Source organism: Eschrichtius robustus, chromosome 7 (assembly GCF_028021215.1).
Source record: "Eschrichtius robustus isolate mEscRob2 chromosome 7, mEscRob2.pri, whole genome shotgun sequence".
In the NCBI taxonomy this organism is placed as follows: domain Eukaryota; kingdom Metazoa; phylum Chordata; class Mammalia; order Artiodactyla; family Eschrichtiidae; genus Eschrichtius; species Eschrichtius robustus.
In genome coordinates, this window is record NC_090830.1 from 110,763,064 (window position 1) to 110,778,008 (window position 14,945).

Sequence of the window (14,945 nt, forward strand, 5' to 3'; positions counted from 1 at the left end):
AGAAGGAGAAGGAGAAGGAGAAGGAGAAGGAGAAGGAGAAGGAGAAGAAGAAGAAGAAGAAGAAGAAGAAGAAGAAGAAGAAGAAGAAGAAGAAGGGGGAGGAGAAGAAGAAGAAGAAGAAGAAGAAGAAGGGGGAGGAGAAGGAGAACTGTCATCGTCTCCCAAACTGATTGTAACAATAATACAGATGAGGCAGCAACTTCTGGGTGGGGCTAACTGCTCAAAACTGTTACCATCTTTTTGAGAGGAAGGGGGAATAATGGGACTCTTTGTTGTTACTGGTCACAAGGACAGAGCAATTGACATCCCCTTCTACCCTAAGCTCTAAATGAACTGTGTATTCCCACAAGGATTTGGCAGCAGTTTCACTTACGAGATCCTTGCCTATGGGTCTAAGAAAACCTTTGCCAAATGTCTTCCAGGGATAGAAGAGGAATATGAAATTAATTTATTTACTCTTCTAAAAAAACCCTCTACTTCTAGGAAAAACATTAACACTATTGTTCAGTCCTTCAAACTCATCTACCTTTGAAAAATTGTTCTTTGGCTTGACATTTACAATTTAAGATTGCCACTGCCCTACTTCAGACTCTCACCATCTTTTCTTTGGGACCATGGCAATAGCTTCCTAATTGGTTACCTACCAGTCTTATCTCCCTCTGTTCTATTTTCCACACTGCAACTAGGATTACTGTTTTTAAATACAAAATCTCATAATTCTCTACTGCTTGAAGTTCACAAGAGCTTCCCATCCGTCACTGGTAGGAAGTATCTAAAACTCCTGTGCAGATCGTACAAAGCTCTTCATGATCTGGTCCCCATGCATAAGTTTGGCCTTATTTCTGGACACTCTCCACCCATCATACACCCTAAACTTTAGCCTCATCAAAATACTGGCAGTTCTCTGCAAGGCAGTTCAGCTTTGTAACACATATTATTAGAACACAATACATCTACAGACTGCTTTTCAAACATATTATCTCATGTGTGTGCTGTTGCTTCCTGTGATCAGGGTGAATAGGAAGTGCTTATTTTTGTTAACTGATCACTTCAAGGAAGAGCAGTCAGTAACTAGCAAATCACTGACACTTTTGCCAGTGTCTGACTGACACTTTTATTGTGAATAATAATTATATTTTACTTTTTAGGTATTTGGAGTAACCAGAAGAGAATGTTGACCAAGCCTGATTCCCACCTATGGAATATAAGAATAAAGTTTGAGGGACTTCCCCGGTGGTCCAGTGGCTAAGGCTCCACGCTCTCAATGCAGGGGGCCCGGGTTTGATCCCTAGTCAGGGAACTAGATCCCACATGCCACAACTAAGAGTTCGCACACCGCAACTAAAGATCCCGCATGCGGCAGTGAAGATCCCGCGTGCCCCAACTAAGACCCAGTGCAGCCAAATAAATAAATAAATATTAAAAAAAAAAAAAAAAGAATAAAGTTTGAACATACTGGTAAAATTCAACACAAAGATTTCCAGTAATTTACTATTATTAATGCCTTTAATTAAAGCAAACCTCTTACTTAAGATAACCAATTAATCTCAAAATAAAAGTATAAGCAGGGCTGTAATAAATGTATTATTAAATGTCCTTCTCATTCTATGTTAGATTTTTAGCCTTGGTTTATTAACTGTTCGGCTTTAAAACTAGATGAAAATACTGACATTGAGATACTTTATTCTTACAATCGTCAAGTCACTAAATAAAGCCAAACATAGCGTCACACTTCAACAATTTTCATTCTTTTTACTTTAATATTGACTGATTACCCTGCAGAATTATCACAGTTGACTAGCAGGTCAAGGCAGCAAGGCTACAAGAGAAACAAAACAAAACTGGACTTCTTCATGTCTACAGTGGTCCAGATATTATAATTACTGAACAACATCTAGACAGTGGCAGCAAAAAGACCAGGTAATGAACACTATAGGTTTGAAGACCATACGTATTAGTATTATGCTCCACAGTCTGGCTAGATGCTCAAGAATACAATACAGGACCCCCAACAGGAACTAACAAAGGTCTGGTTTTAATGTAAACTCACTCTCCTCTTACCTGACCCTCCAGGGATTCTGTTTCCTGATAAGCAGATCTAAACTGTAAGACGATAATATCCCAAGGAGGTTCTGGCACTGAGCCCCAGAAATCCTTAAAGCAACAGACACTGTCTAAAAGAAGAAAACCAGACCACTCACTCGCTTCTCCATTCTCTTCTCTGACTCTAGGGAACACGAAAATGCCTTGCCAAAGAGAAGTTATAAAATTCCTTCTGAGGCAAAATGTTTTTAAATAGAGATGGTATGCTGTTGATTATGTCATTCCCTGTCACCTGGAACATTTTGGAAGACTCCTTGGAAATGACCTCTGGGCCAGACCAAGCTATATGTGGGCTGGTGAATCCTTTCTATCTATGGAGGCTGAATAACTTGGAACCTCCTAGAGTGACAACAAAAATGTAAATTAACTCACAACAGGACAATAAGGTTGCATCACAAACCATTTTTAAAAATCCAGAATGTGGGAAACTATATGACAAAATTCTTTAACAAAATAAACTATAATCAAAAATTAAAATGAAGGGCTTCCCTGGTGGCGAAGTGGTTAAGAATCTACCAGGGGACACGGGTTCGAGCCCTGGTCCGGGAAGATCCCACATGCCGCGAAGCAACTAAGCCCATGCGCCACAACTACTGAGCCTGCCCTCTAGAGCCTGTGAGCCACAACTACTGAAGCCCTTGCGCCTAGAGCCCGTGCTCCACAAGAGAAGCCACCACAATGAGAAGCCTGCGCACCACAGTGAAGAGCAGCCCCCGCTCGCCGCAGCTAGAGAAAGCCCACGCGCAGCAACGAAGACCCAACACAGCCAAAAATAAATTAATTAATTTTAAAAAATTAAAATGGAAATGGAAAGAAAGGGAACTTATCAATTAAAAGCTACTTAAGAAACATATTAGCTGAATGCAATGGGTGCCATTTCTTGGATCCTGACTCAAACAAATCAATTGTTTAAGAAATTGAGACAAATGGGAGAAATTTTGAACACTGACTAGTTTCTTGATTATATTAAGGAATTACTGCTGCTTTTTTTTTAGGTGACAGTAATGGTACTGTTGTCATATGTAAATAGAAGGGAATCCTTTTTGTTTTCTAAGTCGCTAGAACCAGAGGATCTACAAAACGGCAAAGGGAGGTGGAACACAGGAACCAACTCAGCTTTCTACATCTTAAATTGAGTGTTGGATACGTGGACATTTATTGTATTGGTCTTTATTCATTTTTGCAAATCTTAAATACGTTATTTGGAAAAGGTCAAAAAGCCAAAGAATGCTACCTGGATTTGTAGTTTCAGAGCCTTTCCCTTTTTGAGGTCCCACCCGTTTCTGACTGCAGAGTCGACGACGCAGGATCTGGGGAGGAGCTCCCTGAGCAGTCCCGGCTGCAGACAAAATCCTCCCAGCCCCTTCACATCTCACAGAGCACTGGTGAGTAGTGTGGCGAACAGGAAAAAAGCACAACTGGCAATAACCATGTGACCATATAAGTCACTCCTGTTCTTCAGCCACCTGCTTACCTGAGGCCTCCTACGGCACACTGGTTAAGAGGGTGGGCTTTGGAGAAAAATAGATGTGAGTTTGATTTCCTGTTCTATCACTTAACAGCAATATAAACTTTAGGGCAAGTTTCTTAACCAATTTGTACCTTAGTTTCTCCATATGCAAAATGAGGATTACAACAGCACCTTCCTTATAAAATTGTTCTGAAGATTAAATAGGAATGCATTTAGTACTATGACTGGCTAAAATATTAGCTGCTGTTATTATATTATTGTTGTTGTTTTATATTCCTTTCCCTTCATTTGAATTCAGACTGCTAGTGAAACCAAAGACATATTCATAATTATAATTAATAATATACTTATTGCTATCATCATTGTTGTAGGAAAGAAAAAGAGACATATCTGATTAGAGTAGAAAATAGGGACATGGAAGTAAATTAGAATATATATGGACAGTCTGGATCAGATTCGAGGGCCAGGTAACAAGTGTCAAGCAGTAGAATAACAGTACGCAAAATAACAGTGAAGTAGTATTTCAGGGCCATGACTCAGACAATGGTCTACCCAAGATAGACTGGGTCTATGGCCCTGGGCTCCAGGACAGCATTTTGGTGTATCTGTGGCAACCCAGTTTTTTTTTTTTTTTAGCACCCTACAGAGTGCTATTTCATATGATTGAGCCTTGCTTTATAATAAAGTGACCAGGTATATGCAGCATGACTATTCATCATGACAATCCTGAACCAGATCCAGAAATGACAGAAATGCCAAAGGTTTCTGCATGGCTGGGGATGGGAGGAAAGAATAAACTAGAAAGCGGGAGGACACGGGGTGTGAGGCTGGGAGTTCAGCACAACTCGGCACATTCACTGCAACTTTTTCTGCTGATGGGACAGATCATTTATCGTAAGAGAATCAATCACCTCATGAAAACAATGCAGGGTGTGTGCTGGGCCCAGAACCCATGGCTAGAACGTCAGCAGTGACTATTCTCTCTGGGGCCCGACTCCCACCATGCGCTTGTCAGCAACACAGACACTCACACTCCACTTTCAGAAACCACAGACCCCACAGGAGCGGCTAAAACAGATGTAGAGAAATTAGCTCTGTGGCTGGGTTGACAGTTACGCTTACAAGGTCAAGGAAGAAATGGGGACTCTACTAGTTTATTGAACCCATGCATTTAAAGGAGGCTAAGAGAACTTTCTTCCCTTACCCCTCCCTTAAGATTTCCCCTCTCTGTATCACAGAGCTGCCTCCTTACAGACTGACTCATTTTGTGGGTTCCATCTGTTGAGGGCATGCTATGTACCAGGCAAGGCTAAAAGGTGCTTGGGATTTATCAGTGAACGAAACAAAGATTCCTGCCCTTGAAGAACTTCCTCCTTGAGGGATGGGGAAGGCAGACAACAGCATTTTAGGAAGTGACAGGTGTTTTGGCAAAATGAAAAAGCAGGGTGAAGGGATGAGGAGTGAGGAGGAGAGGGCAGTTGGATACTGAATCTACCAGCCGATAAGAATGTTAACTTAAAAATTCGGTCACTTCCTGCAATTTATTACCACACTCCCTCACCAGTCATCACACTAGCAGAAGGTGATTAGGAAAACAAGACAACAGCGTTGGGTTTATTTCAGGGTCAAAAGAAAATAAATTACAACTATTTTCTTCATACTTTTTATTTTCTGAAAGATGAATGCAAATGTGGTCTAAAGAAGGAAGGTGCTAACTGAACTGAAGCAAAGTGACATCAAATAGACCTCTCCCCTTCCTCTCCTCCAAGCTAGTCTTCGGTCTGCTGGCATGTGGCCTATGACTTCTCCATACTCTGAGGCCGGGCTGTCTGTGCACTCCCACACAGCCTGTTCAAAATGTCCAAGTCATCAGCAAACTGTAACCCCAGCCCTATAAGCTAATCATATCTTTCTTATTGCTTTTTTTTGGAAGATCAATCAAAGCAAGACAAACAAGAGTTGATGGCCTAAGGCTGAAAAAGAAGGGGTGATACAAAATTATATAGGCCAATGTTAGGTGCATTCTCCTCCTCCACAAAGTAGCCCCTCTATTCCCACCCCCCAAAAAAGATCAGAGAGAGAGAAATAAACATTTTAACAGGGGTTGATGCTAAAAGGCAGGATTAAAGATTAGCGTTTCTCTTTGCAAATTTTCTACAATTAAGAGGTATAATTTTTATAATTAGGGGAAAATAGTTAAAAAAAAAAAAAAAAAAACCCAATCATGAACCAAAAGAGATAGCCCTGAGAATCTACTGCACAACACCCTAGCAGTTATGGCTGCTAAAGAGCTACCTGCTGAACCATGTCAATATTTTGTGAGATATACTTAGGTGAGATTTATACCCGGAGCAGAGAGTGATCCACAGAGTAAGGAAACTATAATTTTACATATCTTATATTTACAATCATGCTGACGACTACAGTTATGCTGAATATGGCGCTCTCATTCTTCACAACAGCTTTTTAAATTCTGACTCAAAGCAGGAGGAGAAAGCTGATCTAACGGTGAAATAAGCTTATATTGGAATTGTGAGATGTTTACCATAAATTTATATACATAGGGTTCAGAAATATTGAAGACTTTTATTAATCTTCTTATGCTTGAAGCTTAAGCTAAGCTTAGGATTTTGGTTTGCAGCCTCCTGATGCCATCTTATTTCTTTGGAAACAAATCCTGAAAGAGTATTTGACAAGGTTTAATACCCATTTATGATGAAAATGCTCAGTAAACTAGGAATACATAGAGAAGACCTTAACCTGACAAAGGTGCACCTAAAACCTAAAACAAACATTACATGAAATGGGGAAACTTTAGACTCATTCTCTTTAAGACTGAGAACAAGACAAAGATGTTCACTAGCATAGCAACTGTTTTGACATTGTCCTGGAAGTTCTGGTCAATGCTGTAAAGGAAAGATAAATAAGAAGTATAAGGATGAGAAAGGAACAACAAAACTATCACAATTTTCAAAGGATATGATTAACTATGGGGGAAAAGAAACAACAGAAAACAGGAGACTATTTGAATAAGACAGTGAAGCCAGGCTGTGAAATACAAGATCAGCTTACAATAATCAATACCTTTTCTCTTAAACTACCAATAGCCAACTAGAAAACAATAGTAATAGAAATAGACATGATTCACAATAGCAACAAAACTATCAAGTATTAGAAATTAATTTAACCAAGAATATACTCTTAGACCTTTAAGGACAAAACTTTGAAGTTCTAATAAAGGACTTAGAAATGAACTGATGAAGTATTTAGGGGTAAAGGGTCATGATGTCTGCAACTAATAACTCAAGTGAGTCAGAAAAATGCATAGAAATGTAGAGAGGGAGTAATGAAGCAAATATAGCAAAATGCTAACATCTGGTGATCTAGGTAAGGGATATACAGGAGCTCTTTGTACAAATCTTAGAACTCTTCTGTTAGTTTTAAATTACTTCCAAATAGAACAAAAATTCTGAAAAAAATAAGCTGAATAAATGGAGAAACATATTACATACTCTTGAATGAAACAAGTTAATATCAAAAAGATGTCAAGCCTCTGCCAAATAATTGATAAATTCAATGTAATCCCAATAAAAATTCCTCAAAAAATTTGAGGAAGTTGATAAACATAATCCAAATGTTATATGGAAAAATAATGGCTAAGAAAACTTAAAAATGAAGAACAGAGATGGGGCACTTGTTGTGCCAGTCATGAGGATTTATTACCAAATCACTGTAATAAAATCAGAGCGATAAAAAACAGAGCAAGAACTGACAAACTAATGTAACAGAACAGAGGCTTAGAGATAGACTGGTGTATCCATGGGAACCATATAGGAGAAAGAGGGTACCACAATGTAATGGAGGAAAGCATGGGGTTTTTGGATATGTTATTGGAAAAACCGGCTCATTAAATGGAGAATAATAGGGCTGGATTCCTATCTAACACCACGTGCAATGTGGGCTCTAGATGAATTAACGAAATAGCTATGACCTAGGGACTGGGAGGGCCTTCTTAAACAAAACTTTAAAAACTCTAAGCCAAAGAATTTATTTACCTGATTACATTGAAATTAAGAATTTTTCTTAATGTTCTTGGATTGGAAGAATCAATATTGTGAAAATGACTATCCTACCCAAAGCAATCTACAGATTCAATGCAATCCCTATCAAATTACCAATGGCGTTTTTTACGGAACTAGAACAAATCATCTTAAAATTTGTATGGAGACACAAAAGACCCCGAATAGCCAAAGCAGTCTTGAGGGAAAAAAACGGAGCTGGAGGAATCAGACTCCCTGACTTCAGACTGTACTACAAAGCTACAGTAATCAAGACAATATGGTACTGGCACAAAAACAGAAACACAGATCAATGGAACAAGATAGAAAGCCCAGAGATAAACCCACGCACCTATGGTCAACTAATCTATGACAAAGGAGGCAAAGATATACAATGGAGAAAAGACAGTCTCTTCAATAAGTGGTGCTGGGAAAACTGGACAGCTACATGTAAAAGAATGAAATTAGAATACTCCCTAACACCATACACAAAAATAAACTCAAAATGGATTAGAGACCTGAATGTAAGACTGGACACTATAAAACTCTTAGAGGAAAACACAGGAAGAACACTCTTTGACATATATCACAGCGAGATCTTTTTTGATCCACCTCCTAGAGTAATGGAAATAAAAACAAAAATAAACAAATGGGACCTAATGAAACTTCAAAGCTTTTGCACAGCAAAGGAAACCATAAACAAGACGAAAAGACAACCCTCGGAATGGGAGAAAATATTTGCAAACGAATCAACGGACAAAGGATTAATCTCCAAAATATATAAACAGCTCATGCAGCTCAATATTAAAGAAACAAACAACCCAATCCAAAAATGGGCAGAAGACCTAAATAGACATTTCTCCAAAGAAGACATACAGATGGCCAAGAGGCACATGAAAAGCTGCTCAACATCACTAATTATTAGAGAAATGCAAATCAAAACTACAATGAGGTATCACCTCACACCAGTTAGAATGGGCATCATCAGAAAATCTACAAACAACAAATGCTGGAGAGGGTGTGGAGAAAAGGGAACCCTCTTGCACTGTTGGTAGGAATGTAAATTGATACAGCCACTATGGAGAACAATATGGAGGTTCCTTAAAAAACTAAAAATAGAATTACAATACGATCCAGCAATCCCACTACTGGGCATATACCCAGAGAAAACCGTAATTCAAAAAGACACATGCACCCCAATGTTCACTGCAGCACTATTTACAATAGCCAGGTCATGGAAGCAACCTAAATGCCCATCGACAGACGAATGGATAAAGAAGATGTGGTACATATATACAATGGAATATTACTCAGCCATAAAAAGGAACGAAATTGAGTCATTTGTTGAGACGTGGATGGATCTAGAGACTGTCATACAGAGTGAAGTAAGTCAGAAAGAGAAAAACAAATATCATGTATTAACGCATGTATGTGGAACCTAGAAAAATGGTACAGATGAACCGGTTTGCAGGGCAGAAGTTGATACACAGATGTAGAGAACAAATGTATGGACACCAAGGGGGGAAAACTGCAGTGGGGTGGGGATGGTGGTGTGCTGAATTGGGCGATTGGGATTGACATGTATACAGTGATGTGTATAAAACTGATGACTGATTAAAAAAAAAAAAAAGAATTTTTCTTGATGAAAGGACAACAAAGACAAAATTAACATATGAGAAGATATCTGCAAAGTGACGATAAGTGAACATCTATAAACTGTCTTCCACAAGTCAACAGCAACACAGATAGTAACTCCAATAGAAAACAGGCTAAGACCAGAATAAGTAATTTACAGATGAAACTATATGCATAAGAGATGCTCACAATCATTAGTAATCAAAGAAATACAAATAAAAATGACAAGGTATCACTTTGCACCTATGAGATTATAGAAGGTGGAGAGCTAGAGAAAGCTGAGTGCTGGCTGGGACATGAGGATACAGGACCCCTCGAACACTTCTGGCAGGAGAGAGAGTGGTGCAGCCATTGTGGGGAGGAATCTGGCACGGTTTGATCACATTCAGGACATGCAAGCCTATGACGCAGTGATTCCCTTCAAAGTGTATATCCCACAAGTATATTAAACAGCTTTATAAGTGGACAGGTATGAAGATGCTCATTGCAGCAATGTTTGTGGTGGTAGGAAGTAGAGACAACCTGAGTATCTATCACACAGAGAGGAGATAAGTAAAACTGTGGTTCACACACATGGCATGGAATATAATGCAGCATTTGGAAGCAAAGAATTAGATGTACATGTAGAAACACAGGTGTACCTTAAAAACAGTACTCAGAGAAAAAAGAAGCAAAATGAAATACAACATTACAAATTAAAATACATATAAAACAAATATCCCCACTTTGCAAGATCCTATACAGACAAAAAGAAACGTTATATGTGTTCAAACGAGCACCTGTGAAGCATGAGGTGAATGGGAGGAGGAGAAGGGAATTAAAAACAAAAGAAATCTTTTAGGCTCCTTGCATGTTAAAAAAGAATTCAAATGACCTATGATAAAAATAAAATTAGAATTGTTTCCTTCCCCTAAGTTCCCAACTTTTCCTAACAACAAAAGCAACTTTGGTTGCCAGCTCTGTTGATGAGTAACAGCTTTTCATCCTTTTTCAAGCAGGAAGGGAAAAATTCAGGGATCAGCAGAGTACTAAAGGGATCAGTGGAAAATAGTCACGAAACAGTGTTTTTGTTCTCATGACCTGACAACCTGACTGAAAAGACCCGATTACCTCTTGATTAGGAGTGATTCAGCTCAAGACACATTGCTGGCGTCAAGTTTTCATGTCCTTTGAAACTATTTACTTTCAGAACCCCTTCATATACAATCCTTTGGCCTCCTCACGGTGATGCCACACTACTTAGAATCTAAAAATTCTAGAGCTAGAGAGCACCTGGTTATTCTACAGATGAGGAAACACAGGCCAGAGGAGGATTGTGGTTTAGGCTCACACAGCTGGTATGAAAAGGAAGCTCTTACTGACTGTGCCCTTGTCCCCCTTCTGCCTCTCTGGCCCAGCAGCCAGAGTGATCCTGTTAAAACATAAGTCATCAGAAGCTTCTCTGTTCAAAACCCTCTACGGGCTCCCCCCTCACTCAGAGGAAAGGCCAAAATCCTTACAAAACGGCCTACACTGCTGTGCCCCTCCCCACTCCCGCCGCCTCTCCTCTGCTGCACTTTCCCCTCGCCCACACGGGGACCGCCTGGCCACTGTGACCTCATCATCCCTCACACATGCCAAACATGCTCCTACATCAGGGCTTGGACCTTGCTCATCCCTCCGCCTCCTGCTCACTCTCTCACTCCTCTCAAGTCTTAGATCGGAAGTGACTTCGGTAGAGGCCTTCTCTGGCCACTGTGCACTTTGTGTGTACTCCCCCTGCCCCACTTCTTTTTTCTCACTTACGCCTCCTTCAGGTTCCCCACAGCACTTACAATCGTGTGACCATGATCCATTCACATGTTTATTTCCTGTTTGCTTCCAGAATATCTACTGCATGAGGGCAGGGCTTTGTCTGCTTCGTTCACAGCTGTATCCCCAGCACCAAGAACAGATACACGTGCTCCATGACTATTTGTTGAGCCTTGGTTTAACAGCTCCTTCATCACAGAGCTGATCTGTGATCTGATTTCATGACTGCTACTTTAGACCTTTTTGCCTTTCCAGGCAAGAGACTGATATCTTATAATTAGCTCCTGGCCAACGAGACTAAGTTATCCAATCTTGAAGATCAGTTTATTCAGATGTTTTCCTAAGCAAGGCATAATAAGCAACTATTTAATGTTAATTGAATTTATGTTTAAAACTTTTCATAAGTAATCTGAATGAATTTTAAGGATGCTTTAGCTGAAGATCAAGAACAATTGAGAATTTCAAAGCAGATAATCTTGTAATAATGCTGTGGGGTAGGTAATACATTAACCGACTTCAGAAACGACAGAATAATAAACCCAGAAAAAATTCAAGCATTATACCTGGCAGTGGGTATGCAAGCCTCCATTTGCATTTGTAGTTTAATTGTTTTTATCATTTAAAAAAGTTCCCCCAATTTAAAAAGTACCTGTAATCTGAACAATCACTGCAGTGTCTGAAATTTGAGAAATCGCTTTTTGCTTATTTAGCCCAACCTTGATAAAGTGAATGGGAGGGTTGAGAAGAATAACGCATTTGAAGATTCACTATGCATTCTGCAGAAAGGGTTTCCTTCTGAGGCAGAGAGAAATGAGTTTACTGGCTCTGGAGGCTTCCTAAATTGCAGCCTCCAAGTTTAGGGAAGATAAAAATCTAAACACATTCCATTTAACCCTTTTTCAGAGCCAGAGCCTCATGGAGTCTTGCACTATGTTCTAAAAATGAACACCCACTCTTAGTTTTTAGGAGATCTAAATGACGATTCAAGAATTATGATTTATCATGTACTTTAAGAGGAGAAAAAGTAGTGTAAGTTCAATCAGTGCTTGAGAGAGGCTCTGAATTGCCTCTTTCATGTGGATGAACAAGGAATGTGAAAGGGTCTCTCGAGGTAAGAGGGACCCTAAGAAGAAAGGACCCAGAAAAGAAGAAACAAGAGATGGGAAAGGCTCTGCTTTGGGGCTGCAAGACAAAATAACTTGTACATATTTGGACAGATTGTCCATGAAGATTATTATCATATCTCAGTTGAAAATTCACACAATATGAACACTGTATAAAAGACATCTTATCACATTTTCTGAGGCAGAATGTTCTCGGCTTATTGCAAAAGTTATCTGTGTGCCGCACAGACCCCATCCCCAGGCCAAATTTTAGCTATTCTCCACCATACACAAAGCACTCTATTCCAGTCTCTGACTTTAGTGAATTTAACACGGAGGTAATTTGAAAAATCTCTTTTCACTTATGTTAGCTCAATAATGATAAAGTGACTGGGAGTGTTGAGAACAACAGTGAATTTGAAGATTCACTATGCATCACGCAGAATTTTTTAAAAACATGTTTTCTCAAAACTTTGTGTCGTTGACACAATGAGTGACATATGTTTCAAATTAACACGTAAAAATCAGGGAACTTTGGAGATGGAAGGTAGTCTTAGAGGTCCTTTGATTCAATGATTTAGAGAAAAACAGGTGCTGGGGATAAACTAACTTGCTCATCACCTGGAATCTATTCTATGTTACAAGAGTAATAAACGCAGCACCAACTCTAAGAAACCACACCTGTATGCTGGCAGGTACTTCACTTTTCAGTATACAACTACAGATTAATCAGTTCTGTAACTTCAGCTATACAAACACGTGAAGCTAAACTATGCTCAAACGCTAAATATTAGTGCTACCACTGGCTTGCCACATACCACAGCATCAGTGATTATGAAAAGTGTTTCAACACAAAACGCTCATACTACTATAAAAGAATTACTGTAAAAATAGACCTAAAGGCAAGTTATCAATTACAGAATAATGTTGTGAGTGCCCTTCATTATTATATCAATATAAATGAGACAGACAATAAAGGATAATGAGATTCCATTTAAAGTGGGGTTCTTTTCATTTAAAATTTAACTCTATACACCAAGCATTCCCCACAGCACCTAATTTCCAGCAGACCTGGCCTGTACGTAACCCCAATATTCCCTTATTCAACTAACAGCACTGACACCCTTTTCAAGGTTAAATACTCTGAGAAATTGATGCCTGGTGGACATTAGTACCTGCGGCAGGAATGCAGGTGTACAAAACTCCACCATAACCAAACTTGCATCTCTAGCCAAACAGGTCTTACTCTTGCTTCGGTAAGCCATTCCCTGCTTGTCTCCCTGACACAGAATCACGGACTCCTATTCCGACTCAATGTGACTGTGCAAGCCAGAAGAATCTCTTCATCTGTTAAATAAGGGGGCTGGACTAATGCTGGATTCTTTTCCAGCTTTCAAATTCCGCCTCATTGCCGGAGCGGCAGGGTGGTGAAGTGAAAAGAGCCCTGGGCTTGCCTGACACCATTTAAAAAGCCCACGTCTGCATCCCTCGGACTGCCGGCCACCCGGCCTCCAACTCCCCGGCACCTCCCTGGGCCCGACTGACCTGGACCGGAGAACTCCGACGAGGGCCCGGCGCCCTGCTGCCCCTCGGGGCTCCCGGCCGGGGCAGCGGCCGCGGCGGGGCAGGGGCGGCGCAGGCCTGGCCGCCCGGCGCGTTCCTCGGGGCGCAGGTCCCTTCCGCCCGCCGTCCCCGGACAGCGACCCCGGGCTCCCCGCCCGGCCTCGCCCGGCCCCTGACCTGCTTTCCGCCGCCTGGCGGTCCCTTGGCGCGGCGGGCAGCTACGGCCGCCTGTCCCAGGCCCGCTGTCACCTCCGCCCCTGGAAGCGGCGGGCGGGTCAATCCTGCGTGACTCAGCGTGGCGGCCCCGCCTCCGGCCTCCCGCCCAAGCTTCCGCCTCGCGCGGCCCGTGCGGCCCGGGGGCGCCACGCTCCTTCCCCGCGCGCCCACCCCCTCAGGCGCCCGCCCCGCTCTCGCAGTCCCTGACGGCCGGCCTGGCTGCGCCCGCCCCATTACGTCAGAGGGGGCGGTGCCCCAGGACCTCCATTCGGGGAAACTGAGGCACCGGGCGGCGCGGTGCCGACCCTGCTAGGGCAGCTCGAGCGTCGGCTGCTCGCGGAGCGTTCAGTTCTACGTGCAGCTCCCGCTGATCGAAAGCTCCTTTCCTCCCTTGCCGATCCCTCACCCGCCACACTCCCCCTCCAACCTAGAAAAAGGGTCAAATCCCATTTAGAGAAGCCGCATTCAGTTCCTGCCTGTGGTGCGGTCCTCTGTGCTGCCCGGAGGCAGTTTCCTTCATCCCCTCACAAATACTCGGCGTTCACTTCGGTCTGTTCATTTTTTTCTGAGGAAAGTCTCTCAGGACACCTTTGAGAATTTAAGAGCAAGGAACAGCAGAATGCAAGAACTAGGCAGGGCTGAGAGCACGCTTTTAACTCGTTCGTGAATCCTCGCGGGATTCCTTTTGTGTATTAATGGCCTCAAAGTCACACTGCTTGGTTTGTAGCTTGAATTTCTGTGCCTAGTTTCTGGGATCTACCTGGGGGATGCTGAAGAAGATGCAACAAGTCTGTCACTGTGAACGTATAACAGACAAACCTCTACAGATGGTCCCCACCTAAAATTGTTGGACTTAAGATTTTTCCACTTTACAATGCTGAGAAAATCGTAGGCATTCAGGAGGAACCACGGTAGAATTTTGAATTTCAATCTTTTCCCGGGCTGGCGATATGCTCTAGGATACTCTCGCCTGATGCTGGGCAGCGACAGTGAGGCAGCTCCCGG

At 41.6% G+C, this 14,945-nt stretch overlaps 1 protein-coding gene across 2 annotated transcripts in view; it reads right to left on the reverse strand.

The window, feature by feature from the left end:
* Positions 1–14,092, reverse strand: part of DNMBP (dynamin binding protein) — a 123,206-nt gene extending 109,114 nt beyond the window's left edge. Inside the window, exon 1 of one of the 2 annotated variants that reach the window (XM_068548358.1) lies at positions 13,902–14,092. The gene's annotated coding sequence lies outside the window, so the exon portion shown is untranslated. Of the gene's footprint in view, positions 1–13,706; positions 13,761–13,901 lie in introns of those variants that run through there. The other variant, XM_068548356.1, reaches the window with a different exon arrangement.
* Positions 14,093–14,945: the final 853 nt, after the last annotated feature.